Source organism: Perissodus microlepis, chromosome 14, assembly GCF_051167445.1.
Source record: "Perissodus microlepis isolate ML-2025 ecotype Zambia chromosome 14, ASM5116744v1, whole genome shotgun sequence".
Classification (NCBI taxonomy): Eukaryota; Metazoa; Chordata; class Actinopteri; order Cichliformes; family Cichlidae; genus Perissodus; species Perissodus microlepis.
Window position 1 is genome coordinate 30776194 of NC_140474.1, and position 21212 is coordinate 30797405.

Sequence of the window (21212 nt, forward strand, 5' to 3'; positions counted from 1 at the left end):
TGATTACAACACTTACCTTCCTTGAAAGTACATCTTCTGACACTTTATCCAATAAGGGCTTGGATTTAGTTTTAGATGTGTAGCCGTATACCCGAGATTTATTTATAAATCGTTATGCTGCTATGCATCTTCTGGACTAGCTGTAGAAAATATAAGACAAGTGCTACCTCACACAGAATGAAACGCTCCAAACTTAAGCATTAAGGTGTCGATGCTGTAATTGCCGCCTGTGTTAATAAATGTGGCAAATAAACAGACAAACCTACAAAAAACTAACCTCCCACTGCTTTTACAGCACCTGCATGTGGCTTTCTCTTATCTTACCCAGGATTCTTGTTTTGCGTCTCCCTCCACCCACAGACAGCTCCACCACAGCCCCCTGGGAGGGCCATTTGCTTCAGCTCTATTTATGACAGGCCAAATGTACAATCGTCGGGTCACTTTGTCTCACAGAATTCAATGAAACAACAAATTTATCGACAAAACAACACAGCTTACTGCGGTTCAGGTGACTGTCAGAAGAACAATTGACTGCAACAAGATCCTTTCACAGGGAAAAGCCCGAAAATAGACTTGATGAAAACCCCAGCCTGTCACATAGCCTCCACAGGACTGCAGCAACTGATTATTTTGTGAAAACAGTGGAAAGAAATGGACAAATATAACACTAAGCTGCTGTGAAATGTAGCAGGGATTGTACACACAAACAGAGCTGAGTTTTCAGCACTCGTCTCCCAGCCATTTATCTCCCTCATAAACAAAGAGCCACACACTGGCAATGAATGAAACGCACACAAGCCTGGAAATGGAAGACATTTCTTGGCTCCAGCTATCATTTCACTGTAGAGGTGACTGGGTTGCTGGGAACACTTAGATCCGGTAAATGACACGCTGATGCCCGCCTCTTCAGTTTATGCATCCATCTGTTTGTCTGGGCGGCTCGACTCTACACTCGCTCATCTGCATCCTTTTTGGCGTCTATTAATACAGAACTCAAGCTAATGCTAACCACACACACACACACACACACACACACACACACACACGTTGCGGTGACAGAAAACATCATGTAGCATGCGAGGGCACTGTGTCTTTCCACCCATCTATAATTAGATAAATACAGAAGTTCTCGTCCTATTGTCCAGATAAAAATCACACACAAGTCTAATTATATGCAACCTCTGTAATACCACGGGGAGAAAGGTCAATGCCATAACGATAATGCCAAGCAAACACACTCCTAAGAATAAGCTTAAGGGCTGGGCTTCCTAGGATTGTGTGTTATAGGGTTATAGCCACACTGATGTTAATATTTGAAGCAAGAATGAGAACACTTGAGGTCATTTCTGTGAAAAACAAAAAGGTCAGCACAGACTGACCCTCAACTGACTTCTGATGAAACATGGAAACCCTCTAATACAGTCGTGTTAGTGGAAAGATATGGAGAAGGAACACAGCATGAGTAATTGGATTGAGCTATTTTTCCACATTTGAGTGGGAGTGAAGGATGAGGGGGAGGGGAGAAATGGAGTGCAGGTAGGAGGCGACCGTACCAATTACTGGTGATTACTGGCCACAGACACCAACAGTATGAAATGTGGTTATTAAGCAGACAGATGTCAAAACTGCACCTGTAAAACCCTAGTTATGCAGTGCTGTGATTGAGAGGACAAGGAAGTTAACCCAGTGTTTACTCTGTCAGCATTTGCAGCTAGCACACATCATTGCACACCCGCAGATTTAGACTGTGTTTGTACCTGGGCTATGTTCATATCCATACATGTGTATGTACAACATGTGCGCTGCGAAAGGGGACACAAGCAGGCTTCATGAAGTGAATTACTAATTAAAACTGTTTTTGAATTGCTCTTCTGCAAATGTTTCATTTACCACATAGAGCAAACAAATCCCTGCGAAAAAGTCAGATGCTTCTCCAGGGAGTCCAACTCTGTGGATGAACCCCACCACCACTTGAACTACAGCTGGGAGCTGTGTTCAAGTGCAGCCTGGTATAGAGGCACGTGAGCCAGTTATTCTCCTGCTTAGAGTGGCCTGCCAGTTCACAGTGGATCTCCAGAGCAGAAGGATGTCTGACCCTGGAATAAGATCGTATCTGAAGAAGCAGCTGCACAATTTCCAGGGCCACTATAACAGCCAGGGAACCAGGCAGTAGGGGGCAGACAAGATGGGAAGAGCCAAAATAAGACCAAGAGGACTTGAGAGGTTCACTAGTAAACTGATAGAATTGTTCTGACAGATTGAAATTAGATTAAAATGCTGAAACTATCTGCCACAGCTACTTATCAGGCCGTTAACAAACCTAGGCAACCTGCCTGTCTAATGCCTGTGTGTGAGAAACACTGCATTTTATTCCCATTTATCACCTGGACTAGCAAGCACCATCACAAATCTGCTGATTCTCAGTGGAGAACTTTTGAGAAGGCTCACTATAGGACTAATTTCTGACCACTTATTTTAGACTTTTTGAAAGAAATTTGTCAAACTGCTTCATCTCAGTCTACTTGTAAAAAAAAAATGAAGGCATGAGCGAGGACAGAAACAAAACAGTCAGGGCTGGACTGATAAAATTAAACCACTAATGCTGAGTGCACTGCATGGCCAAGGCCAGCAGCACCTTAAATGATTTTACAACATTAACTAAAGTCAAGTGAGATGCAAAGGGGGTGGGGGGGTGGTAACACCACGCCTAGCTGCAGTGACATGAAAATAAACAACGCACGACTTTGATTTTGTTGTACTGTCCAGACAAGATCCACAGTAATAAAGCCCAGAGAGGAGGATATAAAGGATCATAAACCAAAAGCAGTGAGTGTACCAAGATGGTGTAACACTGATCTCTAACAGGGAAGTAAGGTATGCTGGCTGGCTTCCACACATTCCCCGCCTGTCAGGACGAGGCCTACTCGCCCAGATTCCAGCTAAGACAGAGCGCTATTCCTCCTCTTCCACATGCACACAGCAGCAGAATCACAGGTAAAATAGGTCAAGGAATTACAAGATACAGCATGTTTACATGCACATGTATTACCAGTTTCCTGAAGTCACTTATTTCCTGTGGCTCAGCTCCTGGCTGGGGGGATCTGGATAGCTTCTGGGACACTGCATCTGATAAAGAAAAAGAACAAAGTGTCAGGGTGAGGGGAAAGCACTGAATGTTGTTACTCATTTCTGTAGTTGTTTTTGTGGACCGAGAAAGTTAAAAAAAAAAAAAAAAAAAAAAAAAAAAAATTTAAAAAAATGTTTAGGTGATGGTAGATAAACAGGAAATATAAAAAAGGGATTTAATACAGAAAAACGGAAACAGAACGAGACGGGTCCTGTAGGTGAGAAATTATACCATAAACAAGTCTGTCAACCTGGTGTTACCTCCATGGCCCAGCTGACCTGCAACTTGATATAAAACAGAAAAGGCTGAGCACTGAAACCAAAACTTCCTTACTGACCCTCTTAACTGTCCTTTTCTTACAATCTTTTCCTTTGCCGCCTCCATCTATGACAGGAATGTCAAACTCATTTAACACCCTGGTCCACATACAGCCTACTTTGAGCTGAAGTGCCAGACAGGTGAAACTCCCCATCAGTCAGTGTGAGGAAGTTATTTCACAGAGTAAATGCGTAGTTTAAGAAGGTTAATTTCAACAGTGTGTGTCGGTTTCTGTAAACCGACACACACTGTGAAAAAAAAGCACTGTAAGCACGACTCTTTGGGCTTAAATTATAATAGATAAAAGTTCTGGCATATCATTCCCTTATTATTATTATTTTTATTTTATTGCCAATCCACTGCACAAACTGATTTTTCTATATCAGTAAAAAAATAAAAATAAAACATTTCTGTCATTTAACTGTTTCTATAAATAGCCATGAGGAGGAATTTATAACTGGGAAAAGCTGTAAAACCTATGAAAACATTTGTGGGCTGGGTTGGAGTCTTTTCTGGGCTGATTCTGGTCCCTAGTCCTTATGTTTGACACCCCGGTTCTATGACGACTGAACACACCTCATGCTCCCAGGTCCTGGAGGAGACCGACTGACCAACAAGGCACACTGCCTGTCAAGAATAGTCATCCAGCAGGCATTTGTAACTTCTGGAGCAACAAGAACATGTGTCATCTTTTGAACACTATGACTGAAAAACAGCAGTGGATGACTCACCTCATTCTAAATATGTTTTATCAGTTTAAACAGGGGAAATTATTGTGAGTGGAAGGATAAGGTTTGATGCTTAAACAAAATATTGGTCAATATGATAGATACATTTTATTTATCCCAAAAGATGGTAAATTAACAGAGTCAGTAAGCATAAGCCTTCAAGACGTAATCCGGAGTGTTACAAAATAAAAAATAAATTCAGTAAAATAAAATAAACAAAAAGCAGACTTATTAATTCTTTCCCACTTTTTTAATGGCAAAATATAGAAAACTCTGTGGTACCTCAAAACCTTCAAACAAGACTTCCTGACCTGACCTCTGTTTGTACTGTATATAACACCTCAAGCAGTGATATGCATGGGTCTCTGTATCTGTACACCGTCTACAGTTCAAAGAGCTGTAACTATGGAAGCCAAGATGTGAACCAGGCAATATGGCAAACAAATATACAGCATCTAAAAAAAAAAAAACAAAAAAAAAACCCCACACTGATGACACGCAATGCACACAATGACTGAAGCTGGTAAACTTCCGTTTTTTCCCCTGTGGTTAAGACACTCTCTTGTTTACTAGGAAAAGAACAACTGCAGTGAGCGTGTGTGAGACTCGGACGTTTCAAGTAAGAATGAGTATACTTATGAAAGTGCAGAGAATAAATTCATAGAAAGAGGTAAGACTTGGCTTTTCACCACAAAATGTTGTGTGTGTACTTGCCGCACACAGATACAGGAGAAAGGCACGTGGGGTGACCAGTTCCAGGAAGTGTGCTGTTTAACAGTGATAAAATCTCAAGCCAGAGATGGTCAATGTTTAACTCCTTGACTGGATTTGACTCAAAGTATCACATGATACACAGCAAGCGTGTGTTTGAGATTTTAGGAGAAAGCTCCAAACCAGCACAGAGGGTTCACTATGGAGTGATTCAGGGATGACGTTTATGCTGAAGGGCAAACCCCAAACTTAGCCTTTTCATTGTTCTGCGCAAAACAACTTCACTGTAATGCCAGTGGCTGCCAGTTTGTTTTTGGGACAGAGTCGAAAATAACGTGTTTAATCGCAGACTCCAGAGATATCACTCAGCACAGATCTCCGGTTGAATGTCACAGTTCATGCTTAAATTTGGACTCATTAACTCACCAGCACTCGTGTGATTTTCCAGGAACTAGAAAATTCAGACAATGTCGCGTTTAATCTGTAACACGCATTTAGGCATTTTCTTCTCTCAAATGACAAAAGGGACAAATGACTCAAATGACTAAAAAGCTTATATCATTTTGACATTCTGCCATCCTCTTGCACACGTAAACAAGACCACTTTAAAACAATTGCAGTGAGAACACTAAGATTACAACTACACCTGACAAATAACTACTAACTAAATAATAACCAAGCAACTATTCTGACACATGAACAGATTTGGCACCAGATTTTGCCCCTTAAACATCCATTTTAACTGAGTAAAGGAGCCCATACTAGCCTCGTCAAATCACTGATTTCATGAGAACTGATATTTGAGCATCAAATCTGTAACATTAATGGCGTTTGTTTTCCCCTCTGGTGTTGAAGGCAACCAAGGTGCTGTAAGCCCTGCACACAGTGCAGAGCCTGATGAAGGAAGAGTGCTGAAAGCTGTAAAGGGATTTATAACAAGACAAAAACAAGGGTATGACTGAAATGGAATGCAGAACAATGATCGTTTTATTCTGTTTAACGCTGGAAGAGAAACTAAAAATATGATTAAATTACAAGCACAGAAATAAGACGCCCATCATCAAATTCTTGCTATTGCGGCATTGCACATGAAGCAATGGAGCGTAAACAGAACCATGTCTGAAAATGATGAGAAGAGAAAGCAGAACACTCAAGATTAATAAAATTTCAAGTCAATTAATAATAAAAATTCCAGACTGGCAATTTTGATTGAAATGGCCTCTTTACTAGAAGCTACGAGTTTCCAGCTACATTATCAGGATACTAACTAGTCATGTAAGGAAGACTTCATTTGTTTAAGCAAATAAGTACCTGAGCTTCAAGTTATTTTTGTAAGATAACTGCACGGGGAAAACAATTCCCAGTAGTGAGTGACGTTAACCTCAAGTGTAATGTGTACATCTTGCGCAAAAGGGATTAGGCTATGGTACACACAGATTCCTAATGCAGGATTTTCACATCTTCGGAGACTCCCTGCAGAATGATAAGAGTGACAGAAACACCACAGTGGGAGTCTGACTCTGAGTTTCTTTCTCCTCGTATAACCACACACCCTTCCTCTCCTCCACCCATCCTCTGGTCCGGGAATGCGAGGAATGCGGAGTCTTAAAACGGCCGGGGGGCTTCATCACCAGCAGAGTTTCTCACCGTCCTTGGTAAGGAGCATCTTATCTGCCCAGATGTACTCTGACCACATTGATTACACTGAAGTTATTTGAGAGCCAGGATAGCTGCCATCCTGTTGCTATTCTCCTTAGTATCCTCCTTGCAACCTCGAGTCCACAGAGACCAGTGAGAGCTCAGATTTTAATCAGGTGTTTTACTTTATTATGCAACCCTCAAGGCACCCTCCTACCCAACAAATGTCCTAGAGGGCACTTCCTGTCTGACTACACAACTGTTTTTATTGTGCCTCGCATTGACTTAACCCCAGAGCCAACACATAAACATAGTGCATGATGTATGATGTCAGCGGACCGCTAAAAACAAATGTTCACTGTTAACGACAACTACAAACTGCTGCTTTGAGATACGGGCCGAAATGGTGCCAGGTAAAGAGCAACAGCTAAAACATGCAGAAGGAATGCACTAGTATGCACATTTTTAGCACTCCCCAAACCAAGTGTGGTCTGAAGGGGCCTTACATTTGACCATGCGTCATCACTGCCTCACCGTAAACAACAGACCACTGTCTGTCGTCTTCTAAAAACAATACACACCCACTCATTAGCACAGAGGGATGTTTATAACCCTCAATCACCAACAAATATGGGAGACTCACACACAGGCTGATTTTTTACAGTCAAAGTTGTTTTTGTTGTTGTTGTTTTTTTAAAGTGTTTGATAAAATCCCATTCAGTCGATGTCTTAGCCTTTAGCCACACCTTCCCCCTTTTTAGCTGCTTGCTTCAATCTCTATTTATAGTGGCTGTTTGTGAGGCTGCCCTCAGGTGGGTGGTGTGAAAGAGTATCTGTGCATTGACTCTCAAAAAAGCTCTCTCGGACACTGTAAATCAGTTACCTTCTGTCAGGGCTGACAGAGAAAAGGTCCCTTCCCTGCAGCTCACACACTGGCACAAGCCAAAACAAAACAGATACTCTGACCTCTGACTGAGATCACTTAGTTCACTGGAGAAAAAGGAGAACAGAAGCAAAAAACAGACCTCAAGAGATAGACGACCAAAAGTCTTGACATAATCTGGAATTTAAGGACGCAGGGACAACATGAAGACAGCAGGAAGTTGGAAGACACTCCTTTGCAATAAAAGGCAGTTAAGACCGATGTGATTGTTTTACAGATTAGCATACACATATTAAAGAGCCGATAAACAGCAACTTATTCAAGCTGCCGTTCTAATCATTACAACTCTTACCAGTTTTCAGCATTTGCATGGATGTGTGGGTGAGGGAACATTGGTACGCGCCATATGCAGATATGTGTGCACACACCGAGCCTTGCGAAAAACAAATGCCATCATCTGTGCACGTGTCATCAGCTTTGGCAGACATGAACCAGCGCTGTGAGAAAGTGTTGCTATAGAGGCGTCAGGTTAAGGTTTTGACCTCAGAGGTTACAGAATGGAGGCTGTCAATGTGAAATAAATCTGAATACTAGTAAAAAATAAATAAATAATGATTTTACTTGTGCTTATTAGGCAGAAGGTTTATTATTTAATTAAGCCTAAGCTGATCCCAGGCCTGTCCTGGGCAATATAACAATTTATATCCTGGGTAAACAACCACTAGAAACCTGTCAGTGTCTTCCAGTTAGTGAAATGTTAGAACGTCACTGAAATCTAGAAAGCTAACAAAAACAAGACAAAACACACAGACGGACAATCTAAACCTCTTCTATGAAACATACTGAAATAACAATCCTCAGTCTGATATCACAAATTCAATTTGTCATCAGTGTCTCAGCTATTTATATGTAGTGTAGTAATGTCATAACCGATAATATAATTTTCTGCATAGATGCTCCCCTTACTGGATGCGCTATGTGGGCAGACAGTAAGAAAATAAGCAGAGTTAATTCCCGTTTGAATGATCCACCACTACAGTGTTCACCTGAAAACAAAATTAACTGAATCATAGCTTAGACATTACCATGTTTTCATATGGACAGTGTGTAGTTAGGAATGCGCTCCAGAGCTTATCTCAGATTAGCTTTTCACATCCACTCAACGTCAAACGTTTTCTTTACAGGGATGTCGGACGAGTGAGCACTTCATGGAAAACTCTTGTTATAAAAACTAAAAACATGTTACATCAGAAGTGATCATTTTATACCCAGCTTTAACCTTTTGGGACTGTCTTTATATACATAACTTGCCTAAATGCAATCAGGTGACAGGTTTATGCTCCTGCATGCATGCACGCAGGACTGGATAAGCAATGGTGCATAACACACTTCTCATATTTGATGACCTGTAATGCAAATCAACTAAATTCTACTGTCTTGCCATCAAATTGGCTTACGGACCGCTTTTCAACACCTGACTAACAACTTTAAATGCAAGAAAACAGATTTAAACTCCTGCTTTCTCAAAGCTTTTTACATCTGTGGCTTTCCGACAAGTGAGCAGCTAAATTAGATCCTAAACATAAAACTTCAAGTCAAAGACTTCCTTTGCTCAGCTGACACAATGTAAACATGTTGGCTTAGAACAAGATTTATTGATGATTCAAAGGATCATGTCAAACCTAAGCTGATTTATGGCACTTGACCATTAGATTTAACAAGGGTAAATATGTCTCCATCAACCTCAACTATGACCCTGAATTGGATAAGTGGAAGAAACTGGATGGATGTGTCTAACCACATATGTCAGTGACCACATCTGGCTTGGGTACAGACAGATTTCTCTCTCATATTTCAATCTGCTCATTTCTTCCCCCTCTAACCCTCTCCTGCTGTCTTCCTTGCATTCCTTGGCAGGTCCTGGCCTGCTGTGCAGCAGAGTGGAGAATTCCAACAGGCCACGCTCACCTCACAGTCAGTCACATTTCTAGCTGTGGCAGTTTCTTTTCTATGTATAGTTGGGACCAGCTAGTGGAATTGAACATTTTCATTGACCATAATGGCTTAAATAGGGCTTATCTAATGCAAGTGTGATCCTAAAAGCTAGCAGACAAACTGGCGTGCCACACCAAACACATCTACTCACACACAAATGAAAGAAGACTACTTTTACTGGCCATCTTACACGCTGCTCTTTGAGAGGATGTTATGCAAGCCATTACTTTAAAAGTATAGCAGCAGGAAGTGTCAAAGAGATTGTGGTGGTGGGTGTGCGTGTTTGAGTGAGTGAGTGAGAGAGAGAGAGATATAATGGGGGATGACAAAAAGAAAATTTACAAAATAAAACAACCCAAAAACTGCAAACCACAACTATGTGCTCCATTTGAAGAAACCACCAATAGAACACAATTCTGGTTTCAAAAGCAGGACACATGCACACACACTTCTTATGAGCATACTGTGCTATCAAACAACATATTATTCTCTTTAACATGTTCCATTTAAAGAGCATCCTCTGGAACCTTGCTCAACAGCTAAAATGGGGTATTTAGACAGTTGAAGAAAGGAAAGTCTGAATATTTTCTATTGTTTTTGGAATCACAATATTTACAGTCTAGTACAAATTGGCAAACTAAAAGGTAAAAAAGAAAAATACCAAAAAAAGGCAAGGTATCTTAAAGTGGTGATAGTCCCTCATTTTGTTTTGTTGATAATGAAGCGCAGCATCTGCAAAGTCAAAAATGATGTCATATCTTGTAGAGGTGTTCAATAATTTGAAAAACAGTAACAATAAAGTTCACAAATGGGTTATCCTTTCATCCTCAAACCAGTCAGTGAACCCTTGTACTCTGTTGAATGGGGCTTCGTGATCCTGGTCGTCAGTTTTGCTCAAGGATAACAATGATTACTCATAACTGTGCATTAATTTGGGCCATACTTGTCACCTTCCAGAGAGGGACCATACTGGGAACAAACAAACAAACACACAAAAAAAGTATGATGCATTTCAAATTGAACTATGACTTGGGAGATTTCTCACACTGCTCACACAGTGGATGTGAACATCCTGATAGCTGAAAGTCAGCATGTTCACCTCGGAGTCATTGTTTTGCTTGAAATCCAAGTTGGTGGAGTAAAGCCAAAGCAATGAAAAGACCACTGTCTAAATACTAAGACTGCACTGTGTCCTCAGTTCCACCATGCTGCTATATGCCAATAAAACCCTGATGTTATGGTGTGTGCACCAATCCAATGTTGGAGTGCCACTGATCACTATGAAGAAGCTATGACAAAAAGATTTGAAAACAAACCTATTCTGCTTTTATGTAAAGTAACTGACTATATTAGTCACATTCTTCCCTGAAACTGGGCCTTAGCTACACCACACCATTTGACACTGGGACCTCTAATACACTCTTCCTTCCATTTGTAGTCCACCTGGCTTTGTCTCCACTTTAGCTGTACACATTAGTATTCATTATTTATTAACCAGCTAGCTAAATCCTCACAGAAAACAGCCTCTGTGTACAATAGTGTTCATTCTTGTAAGTAAAATGATGTGTAACACAGGCGGCACCACAGTTGTAAAAACTTTTTCTTTTTGTGAAAACACTTGCTTAGAATTCTGCCTTCATTTGTGCCCCCGTTTCTCAGGGGCCTGCTTTGGGACCAAATCTGGCTTGGAATAAATAGCTGCATTGTTGGCTCATGTCTTTGGAGTGACGTCAGTTAGCCTTATCAGTGTTCTCCAACTTTACCTCAGAGGGAACCTGACAGCAGACCTTGCTCAACACACAGTAGGCAGGAGCATTGCCCATTTTAAATAATATCAAAATGCATGAACTGGGCATCAATATTTCCCAAAGTGCCACAGAAGCAGCAAATACTGCCCAGCTCCCCTGGGAAATTATTTTCCCCTTTTATAAAATGTTGTGTAGGTCCAAGATTTACTGCCTGCAAAGATTTAGATCTTCAGCTGCGAGTTATACACTGCAGGTGTAACTGTGTGCGATACATAAAATAGGTTCAGTAAGGCAGCATTTGCAATGCTTTTGCTTGCTATGAATATTGTGTTTACATTTTTGGGGGACTCAAACATGGACACTGCTACTTAAATTTCTAGATAATCTGAAAAACCAAGTCCTTTGCTTACAATGGCCAAAAGAACAAAGTGACTGGTGGCCGTGGCTGCATGCCTGCTAGCAAAGCTGCATGTTTGTATCATCTGTTGTGCTGCCTGCAATATATCACCACTGAGCTACTGATTAACTAGATGCACATAAATTAAACCTCACAATAAAAACTCACAATAAAAATTTAAGACTGAGCTAAGTCATTTACAGTTGCAATGACTTTACTAACACTAAGGTGCGCACACACACACACAGATCTCAGGTTAGTTGGAAAGAAGGCTATTGGTTTACTAGAAATGCCAAAACCTGAATGAAAATAGGTCTAAGGAAGTAGCCCAACCGTTGAGTCGTACATTACATGATCAGTAGGTTTGGCTGCAACTTCCTGCACCCTTTGGAAACACCACGATTTCTGCACTGATTTCTTAAAAAAAGAAAACATTGTTTTTTGGTTGGGTTTTTTTTTTTTTTTTTTAAGTAGTTGGCTCTTGGGGAAATCAGTACAGGGTGGAAAAAGTAAGGCACATCTTTAATTCAGTAACTCACAGAATTTTCTTTAACAGCAATAACTCCCATGTCGGATGGGAGTTAATATTTCTGGAACATCTTTGTTGAACAGCATTTTCTAGTCACAACACACCATGTCAGTTGTGTTAAGGTCAGGTCTGCCTTGGCCATCCCAAAGCATGCACTTTCTCCTATAGGTTATGTACTTTTGTGCTTTGGGTGATTGTCTTGTCGTACTACCCTGTCGCTACAAAGCTTTAGGTACTGTACTTCTGCACAGTTGTACTGCTGCCCAAACTATAATGCAGCCTCTACCATGCTTTACAGTTGGGATAATGTTACACTGTAGATATACAAGACTTAAAAAAAACAAAAAAAAACCTCCAAATGTAACATTGTGCATTCTATTCAAAAGGTCACTGAAAGTCAGTCCACAGAAAAACGTTAAAGAAAATTGGGATGGTCTTTTGTAAGCTTGAAGAGAGCTAGAGCATTTGTTGGAGAGCAGCAGTCATGGTGTTTCTTTTCCCTGTAATAATATAGACAATGAGCAAAGATCTCAGTGCTGTTGCTTGCTTGCTGTTACCCTTGAATTCTTTTTCACCTCCTAATGGACTCCATATTGTGATCTCAGACACTCACAACTACAGAAAGTAGCAGTAGTCTTGAATTTGTTCAAAAGTGTTAATCGTATTGCGGACTGACAAGCACAAAGGTCTTTAAAAATACTTTTGTATATCACGCATCTCTATTAAGACTCTTCTAAGGTCCCGTGAAGGTGATCAAAGTCTGGTTCACTCCAAACAAACTTTAAGATCAGACCCATATTTTGTAAGGCTTTATTTACAGGGACCGACACTTCTAATCTTCTGTCTTTAACACAAACACTTGACTCTAAGTAGCAACACTCCAGGGGATTACTCATGTTTCCCAGTGTGTACTATAAGTGACAGAGAACACAGCTGTTTTCGTTTGTTAATTTAGTCTGGTTGCGATTGTTGCCAATTGTGACTTTTATCAAGACTGATTACATTTTATTATAAATGAATCCAGTGGGTTTGTGCATCTTTCAGGAAGACATCATGCACGGTCTCATATAACCTCTAAGGCACAGCTGACTAGTTGGAACAGACATTATGTTGGGTGGACAATCAAACAAGATAAAAAAAACAAAAACAAAACACAAAAACCCCCACAGGTGTCAGATTACCATTTAGACCAGGGGTGGGGCCTCAAGGGTCGGTGTCCTGCAGGTTTTAGAAATCACCCTGGGTCAACACACCTGAATCAAATGATTAGTTCATTACCAGGCCTGTGGAGAACTTCAACACTTGTTGAGGAGGTAATTTAGCCATTTAAATCAGCTGTGTTGGATCAAGGACACATCTAAAACCTGCAGGACACCCGCCCTTAAAGCCCGGAGTTACCCACCCCTGATTTAGACTGACGTAGCAGCTTTACCCCCACTCAAGTTTACCAAATTACTGAGGGTTTTTGTTGTTGTTGTAAGATTCTTAATGAAATAAAAACAAAAAGGTCATCATGCTTATTGCAGAAAAGCTGACTGTGCGAATTGCTCCCTTAAGTTTCACATCCTCTCTGTTGTCGGTCCATTTCTCAACAATGAAATGCACACAGCTGACAGTTGCACAGAGACTACAGATCCGTTAAAGGTGCGGGCAGGTTTCCGACTTTAAAACTAACAACACGATGAGCGAGCGTCAAAGTCCCCCTCAGCTGAGGAGTAATCACTCCGGAATGCTTCGTCCCTTTCTCGTGTGGAGAGAGCTCACGATAAAGGGAATGTGTTACTTGTTTTGTTTAGATAATGAAATCCACTACCCCTCAAACAACATCTAAACGTTTAACACGCCGACAAGGTTTTCTGTGAACATCAGAATAACATTTCAACTTAAAACTATGGTTGTTTTTCCGCCGCCCACCACACCGGGTAGGCTGATTAGTTAGCTTTAAGAGGGGGTTAAAATCGATAACCTCTTCATCGGGGTTAATTAAAAGATGACAGACTAGACTGCTACGATTAGCTGAAGTTGTGACCGTTCTCCACAGCAGGGCTGGGATTTTAATGCCTAATATAAACAGCAATAAATGCAACATTAGACGAATTGATGAACTGAGTTTGGCGTGATGACGTCCTCACTCCCCGAGCGAAAAGCCCACAGCTAAAAAGAAGTGATTTTTTTTATATATATAAGTGGGACTTACCTTTATTAATTTTCTCCTGGGAGGTCGTTAAAAACGCAGAGGACACGCCAGAAGAGCTGAAAGTTAAAAGTGCTGCTTTATCTTCACGACGGAGTGGGCCAGGCTACTTTCACGCACAGCGAGTCCGCGTATCTGACAACACCGCTCGACAGCCTCTCCACGAATAGCACGGATCCCGCAGGTGGACAGGAGATCTGTGTGCTTCCTGTTTGTTTCAGAAGGTGAACAGCCACCACCAACACCACCTCCGTTGCTGCATTTCCCTCCGCCACCGGCTCTATTAAGCCCGATCAGTAAAACAAGAACAGGACATCCGGTAAATGTTCAAGAATAAAAATTCATTTTCATGAATTCGCGGTGAAATACAAATTTAAGCCATACAAATAAGACACGACGTTGTCTATATGGAAGGTAAATGTCTTCAGATAACTTTTTGTTTGTTTGTTTGTTTGTTTGTTTTAGATGTGATAAGCTATTATTTGGAGTGGGAATTGCAGTTTAGTTTAAAATATGATAAAGAGACAGAAAAGGAACTCATATGTTGACACCCAACGCCTCCCTGAGAGCATTCAGTGCAGCAGCACCCACTGATACGTAAATTAACACAGTGTGCGTCTGATCTAAAGGCAACACAAAACTGCTCTTATCTTGATTTACTTGAAGCACACGGTCTTGCATTTAAATACAAATTCTTGCAACATAAAGATTATGTATGTTGATGTTGTAGACCAGAGATGGGCAGTAACGCGTTACTTGTAACGCGTTACTGTAATCTGATTACTTTTTCAAGTAACGAGTAAAGTAAGGGATTACTATTGCAAAAACGGTAATTGATTACCGTTACTTTGCCGTAGGAACGCTGCGTTACTGCGTTACTAAAACCGTGACTTTTTTGCGAGAATGTCTCATGACAGTGACATAAGCGAGTGCGACGTTTGTGACAACAGCTGTGTGCAGATCAACAATGGATCATATATCGAGTGCGGGAGAGAGTATGAGTATTTACAGTAAATTCATCCCGATGATGCAGATTAGGCCTACAGGGTCACTGCAGCAGCTGGTCAGTCTCAACTATTTCACATGTAAAACAAAACACAAATATTCAGGAGTTTTGTGGGTTTGCTCTTTTAGAAACTGTTACTTGTACAGTATTTTCTTTGTTTGTGGCAAAATACGGATACAAAATTCTGCATTCAGTGCTGTTTTTTTTTTTTAATATAATTAAAAAAAACAAGCACATGTGGCGACACGGCGAGGCTTTTATTTTGAAGGCGACAACTTGGCGATTTGCTCTGAGGCTTGTGTGATGCAGCTCTCCGGATGAGCTGTGAAGGATACCGGGCTTTTCACCAACAGCCGCTCACAGCATGTACAAAACGCCGAAGTAATGTCACAACATTTCTTAACATCCTTTTTGAGAAATAGCTTGCCAGAGTGAGTGCAGCCTATTAGGCAAGCTCCGCATTCAAATTGCTCATACCACAACGGATTATGGACGGGATCCATGCGACTCTTTAGTCGCCATTTATTTTTATGTAGCCCCCAAATCATTCACTTAGGCCATGAAGCGTCATTAAACAGTGTCCTTTTTCATCGCCATAATCTTCACAAAACCTGCACAACTCTACAGTGCCAGTAAAATATTGAACTTTGCTGCCATCTGGCGAACAAATCTATCATTATCTATGGTTAATGCGTCAACCAATAAACCAAACTGTGGGCCAGATTGTAACTAAACTTTAAATAAAGAGCTTGTTTTACCCGAGACAGCTTGTGACCTTACTAACGCTGATAGACCACTGTATCAAACTGTGTTATAGCTAACTTAGAAATCACACATAAGCTATGCGTGATTTAAGTTATGCATTTAACAAAAGTTCAACCTGAATTATTTTATATTCTCATTGACTGGTAAACCCAAATAAAAACAAACAAACAAACAAAATAATACATACATATATACATAAATACATTTTCAAAGATATTATGTGAGGCATATTTTGAATTCCTAAAGAGGGATGCCAGAAAGAAAAATGAGTGCCATTGATCCAGAGGTCTGTCAATATAAAAGTTTGTTATTTTGAGAAACACAAATGAAAAAGATGTTTTAAAAAATCTCTTTTCTTATAAATATGAAGGCACAGCTGCTCTGTATTGTAGGTCCAGGTGTAGACGACAAACCTGCTGCCAAATAAGTTGACTGCTGAGTATCTCACACTTAAGTCATTTTGGAGATTACCTTTCATATTTTGCCATATTTTAAAAGAACAAATTTACAAAAATAATTATCTCTTCCAAATAATCATTCCAAATGTCTCTGTTTTGGTCAGGTCACCCAGCAAGCTTGTGATTGTATGATTATATAAAATGCATTTGTTCAATATGTAGATTTTAGGTATTGTTGTTGTTTGTTTGTTTTAAACATCAGCACTACTAAAGGTGCATTGTGAAGATTTTTGTGCCTCACCTAAACCCATTTTAAACCTGCTTTTTGGTCATGTGCATCCTGTAAATTATTTTATACTGGATATGTTGTGAGTTTCAAATGTTAGTCAAAGGATGATTCTGAAAACCAATAAGAGGAACTGGGTGGAGGCAAAGGCAATGATTAAATGGTTGAAGCTAAAGAAGGAAGTGCAGAGTTTAGGGAGGAGTAGACCGGAAGAGTACAGCTGAAGTGTTGAAGGAAACTGCCAAGAAGGTGTTTGTGTGTCCTCTGGACAGAGGAAGAAAGACAAGGAGGCAGGAAAGTATTCAAAGGAAGAGGTTAGCAAGAAAAGGTGGGTTAGTCTGGGAGGGCATGAGGTTAGGTGTACAGCAAGATGGCAAGAATTTTAATGATAGCATGTGAGGCTGGATAGTAAGGAAGGAGAAAAGGACTTGTATCAAAAGACTAAGCAGAGAGATCGAGCTGGAAAGGATGTGCAGCAGATTAGAGTCATATAGGGTGGAGATGGAAATGTAGTAACAAGTGAAGAGAGGATGTGTGAGAGTGTAGATGGAAGGATTACAGCATTTTTGATAAACTGATGAATGAAGAAAATGAGAGAAACAATGTATGGATGGAGAAAAGTTATTAAATGAGGAAGTGCTGAGAGTTGAAACACAGTTGGTCCTGATGACATACCTGTGCAGGAGTGGAGATGTCTGGGAGAGAGGGCAGTGGACTTTCTAACCAGATTGTTTAGAACAATCTTGGTGAGTGAGAGGATGCCTGAAGAATGGAGATGAAGTGTACTGTTATTGATTGGAACTCTGGTAGTGCAGGAGGGCATGTATGAAGATAGTGGTGAGTTACGTCAGGAATCTGCTCTGAGCTGCTTCTCGTTTGCAGTGGTGATGGAGGGTTGAATAGATGAGTTAAGGCGGGCGTCTGCATGATGTTTCCAGACGACATTGTGGACGTAGCGTTTTCCAGATGAAATGAATCAACTTTTTGCGTGCTCAAACATCCTTACCTGGATGTTTGGGCACGCATCAACACAACCATATAAGGTCATTTTCTTTTTTGGTTACTGATAGCACTATTAATACATTTATATCTTCTATTACTTTATAAAACTTAGAGGATTTTTTTTGTTTTTCTCGATTTACACTTTATCTCTTCGGTTAATCTGAAAGGATGCAGTGAGTTGTTTTTTATACTGATAGCGGAGGACATTTTCTCCTCAACTCTCCAACTATCACAGGGATTAATAAAACAAATGAAATCAATTTAGCATAAAAAAAACATCCTTGCTAAAGGGCTGGATTTTGCTGTGACACCGAGACAAATCCCGCGAGTGGAACTGATCACAGCCACAGAAACAGCAATTTGAAACAACAATATTGCAGAAGTGGAAGCAGAGCAACTACGGACGAAGGTTTCGGCCTGTCTCAGCAATGCAAAGCCCCCAGCATCCAACATCACCATGGAGGAGAGGAAGGCACTGACATCACTTAGTAATGACAACAACATTCCGGCAGACAAGGGTAGGTGCACAGTTTTGCTAAACCAGAAAGATCATGAGAAAATTTTGTCACTGCTCATTGATGAAAATACTTATGAGCTCCTGAAACGAGACCCAGGAAGTGGTTACAGGAAGAGGGTGATAGACTGTCTGAAGCAGTTAGAACAAGACAAGGCTATTGACCGGACCTCATACCACAGGCTATACCCAGGGGAATCTACACCAAGTCTGTATGGTTTACTGAAGATACATAAACAGGATGCACCTTTAAGATCGATTGTCTGTATGATCAACTCGGTCACCTATAACATCTCCAAGTTTCTGGCTTCAATCCTCAACCCGCTGGTGGGCAGCTCTGAACACCACATTCAGAACATCCTGGATTTTGTTGAGAAGGTGAGAGATGTCATTATGGAGGCAGATGAAACCATGGTCTCGTACGACGTTACATCTCTCTTCACTTGCATCCCAGTCACAGAAGCGTTGGAGGTAGTGCATAAGAGATTACAGGATGACCCCAACCTCAGCAACAGGACCACTCTCAGCATCGACCAAGTGTGTTTGCTTTTGGAACTGTGTCTTCATTCCACTTACTTCAATAAGGGTCAGTTCTACAGGCAGAAACATGGGTGTGCCATGGGCTCCCCGGTTTCACCCATCGTGGCCAATTTGTACATGGAAGAAGTGGAAAAGAGGGCTTTGCCATCCTACCCTGGAACACCACCAAGCCATTGGTTCAGATATGTGGATGACACCTGGGTGAAAATCAAATCTCAGGACGTACTACATTTCACGGATCACATTAACTTGGTGGACCAACACATCAAATTCACAAGGGAGGATGTGAAAAGTGTCAGGTTAGCCTTCTTAGACTGTGAGATTTCCATCAGTAATGGGGGACATCTAAAAGCTGACGTGTACCGTAAACCTACACATACGGATCAGTATCTAAGGTTTGACTCTCATCATCCACTGGAGCACAAACTGAGTGTCATCGGGACGCTACAACACAGAGCGAACACCATCCCCACTGACACAGCAGCCAGGGAGGCAGAAGAACGGCACATCAAGAAGGCCCTGAGTAAATGTGGTTATCCCAGCTGGACTTTTGTCAAAGCTGGGAAGGCGCCAAAAGAAAGCTCCAGCCGATCCAGGAGAGAAGGACAACTGCTGCCTAAGCAGAAACCTGTAGTGATCCCGTATGTGTCAGGAGTATCGGAGCAGTTGAGACGCATTTTTTTCTGAACACCGGGTCTCTGTAGCTTTTAAACCCCAAAACACGCTGCGCCAAAAATTGGTCCACCCCAAGGATCGGGTCCCCCGACACAAACAGAATAACATAGTGTACGCTGTTAAGTGCCAGGATTTATACATCGGGGAAACCAAACAACCTCTGGCGAAGTGGATGGCACAACACAGAAGAGCTACCTCGTCAGGCCAGGACTCTGCAGTCTATTCACACCTACAGACCAGTGGACACTCTTTCAATGATGAGGATGTACACATCCTGGACAGGGAGGAACGCTAGTTTGAGCGCGGAGTCAAGGAGGCCATTTACGTGAAAAGGGAAAGACCATCTCTGAATCGAGGAGGGGGCCTAAGGGTACATCTTTCGCCATCTTACAATGCTGTGATTGCAGCCATTCCCCAACTCTCTGTGAATGGTACTCATGGCCATTGATGAGTGGGCTTTGATCAGTGGGTTTTGGTCAGTGGCTGTTGATCAATGGTCATGAGAATTTGCATAATTAAGATTAAGGAACTGACCTCCCAGCCCATTGTTCCTTCAGTGGGCTGGTTTCAGTCATTATGCAAATGTACTGTTTATAAGATTGAGGAAACCTGCAGTCAGCTGAGACTGAAGAAGTCACTTGGATGAGTGATGAAACATTTTTTTCCACAAAAACGCTACGTCCAGATGAACAGAATCAACTTTTGGACATAATCCCTTAACTGAACACACACACACACACACACACACACACACACACACACACACACACACACAGAGAGAGAGAGCGTCTGCTATGGTGCGTTTCTTTGTAATGGCGTTATTGAGCCACAAGGGGGCAGCAAAGAGCCACACAGCAAACTTGACCTGAACCATGACAGTTCCCAAGAAGAGCCAAAACGAAAAAAAAAAAAACAACTCGTAAGGGTTTATCAAAATCAGTGAAAGCTGACGATATCCATTGTCACCACATGATGATCGGACCTGCTATGAATCAAAAGCATTTCTTCCTGTTTGTGTAATCTTAAACATCTCTCTGTACCTTTATGTTTGATGGGCCTCATTAGAGATGTAGAGGTTAGTTATGTGCCATGCGTATGACCTCTGGTGGGCAGGAGTAAAAGGCTCTCCCTCAGAGTTCCCCTCATAATGTTCTCATTGTCTGAAATTTGCTAAACATAAGCTGGGCTCAAAGACAGCATCTTAGGCAGTGAAGCTTTGGGTCCAGCATGCTTCCATTACGTCTCCTCTTATTTGATTAAATGTACTCTAACTCTGTCCAAACCCACACTGTGCGTAATCTCATCGCGGATGATAAGCATGTAATAAAAAACACATTTAAGTTGAAAGGGCACCTTATGCGAATGGTACAATTATGGATTTCCAAGTATGATCATTCGTTTAATTGTGAAGCCTTGCCAAAAGGTATGTAATTGCTTGAAAGAAATATGGCTGAAATTAAATTGTTTTGAGATGTGACCTGGGATTGTGTTTGGCATCCACATAGAGGCGGGGCCAACTTCCTGTTTTGTATACGTATATTTAAACCAAATATTCACAAATCTCATTATTTAGAGGAAATTCGGAGAATATTAGAATGTGACAATGCAAAACACAGTTGTTGAAGAGCATTACAATAACTGACTGAATCCATTTAAACGTAGGATGTGTCGTTAATCTCATGCAATTTGTATCCTAACAGGCTTCCTGAGAGTATAAATTTGAGAGCGTCCAGAAGATGTTTTGCTTTAAATAAGCTC

General features: G+C 41.1%; 1 protein-coding gene and 1 pseudogene across 1 annotated transcript in view; one reads left to right on the forward strand and one right to left on the reverse strand.

The window, feature by feature from the left end:
- The window catches only part of pik3cb (phosphatidylinositol-4,5-bisphosphate 3-kinase, catalytic subunit beta), a 50308-nt gene extending 35741 nt beyond the window's left edge, over positions 1 to 14567 (reverse strand). The window contains exons 1-2 of the mRNA XM_084950273.1: positions 14272 to 14567; positions 3050 to 3126 (exon numbers count right to left, since the gene is read on the reverse strand). The gene's annotated coding sequence lies outside the window, so the exon portion shown is untranslated. The remainder of the gene's footprint in view (positions 1 to 3049; positions 3127 to 14271) is intronic.
- Positions 6480 to 19902, forward strand: LOC146374213 (uncharacterized; annotated as a pseudogene).
- The last annotated feature ends 1310 nt before the right edge of the window (positions 19903 to 21212 follow it).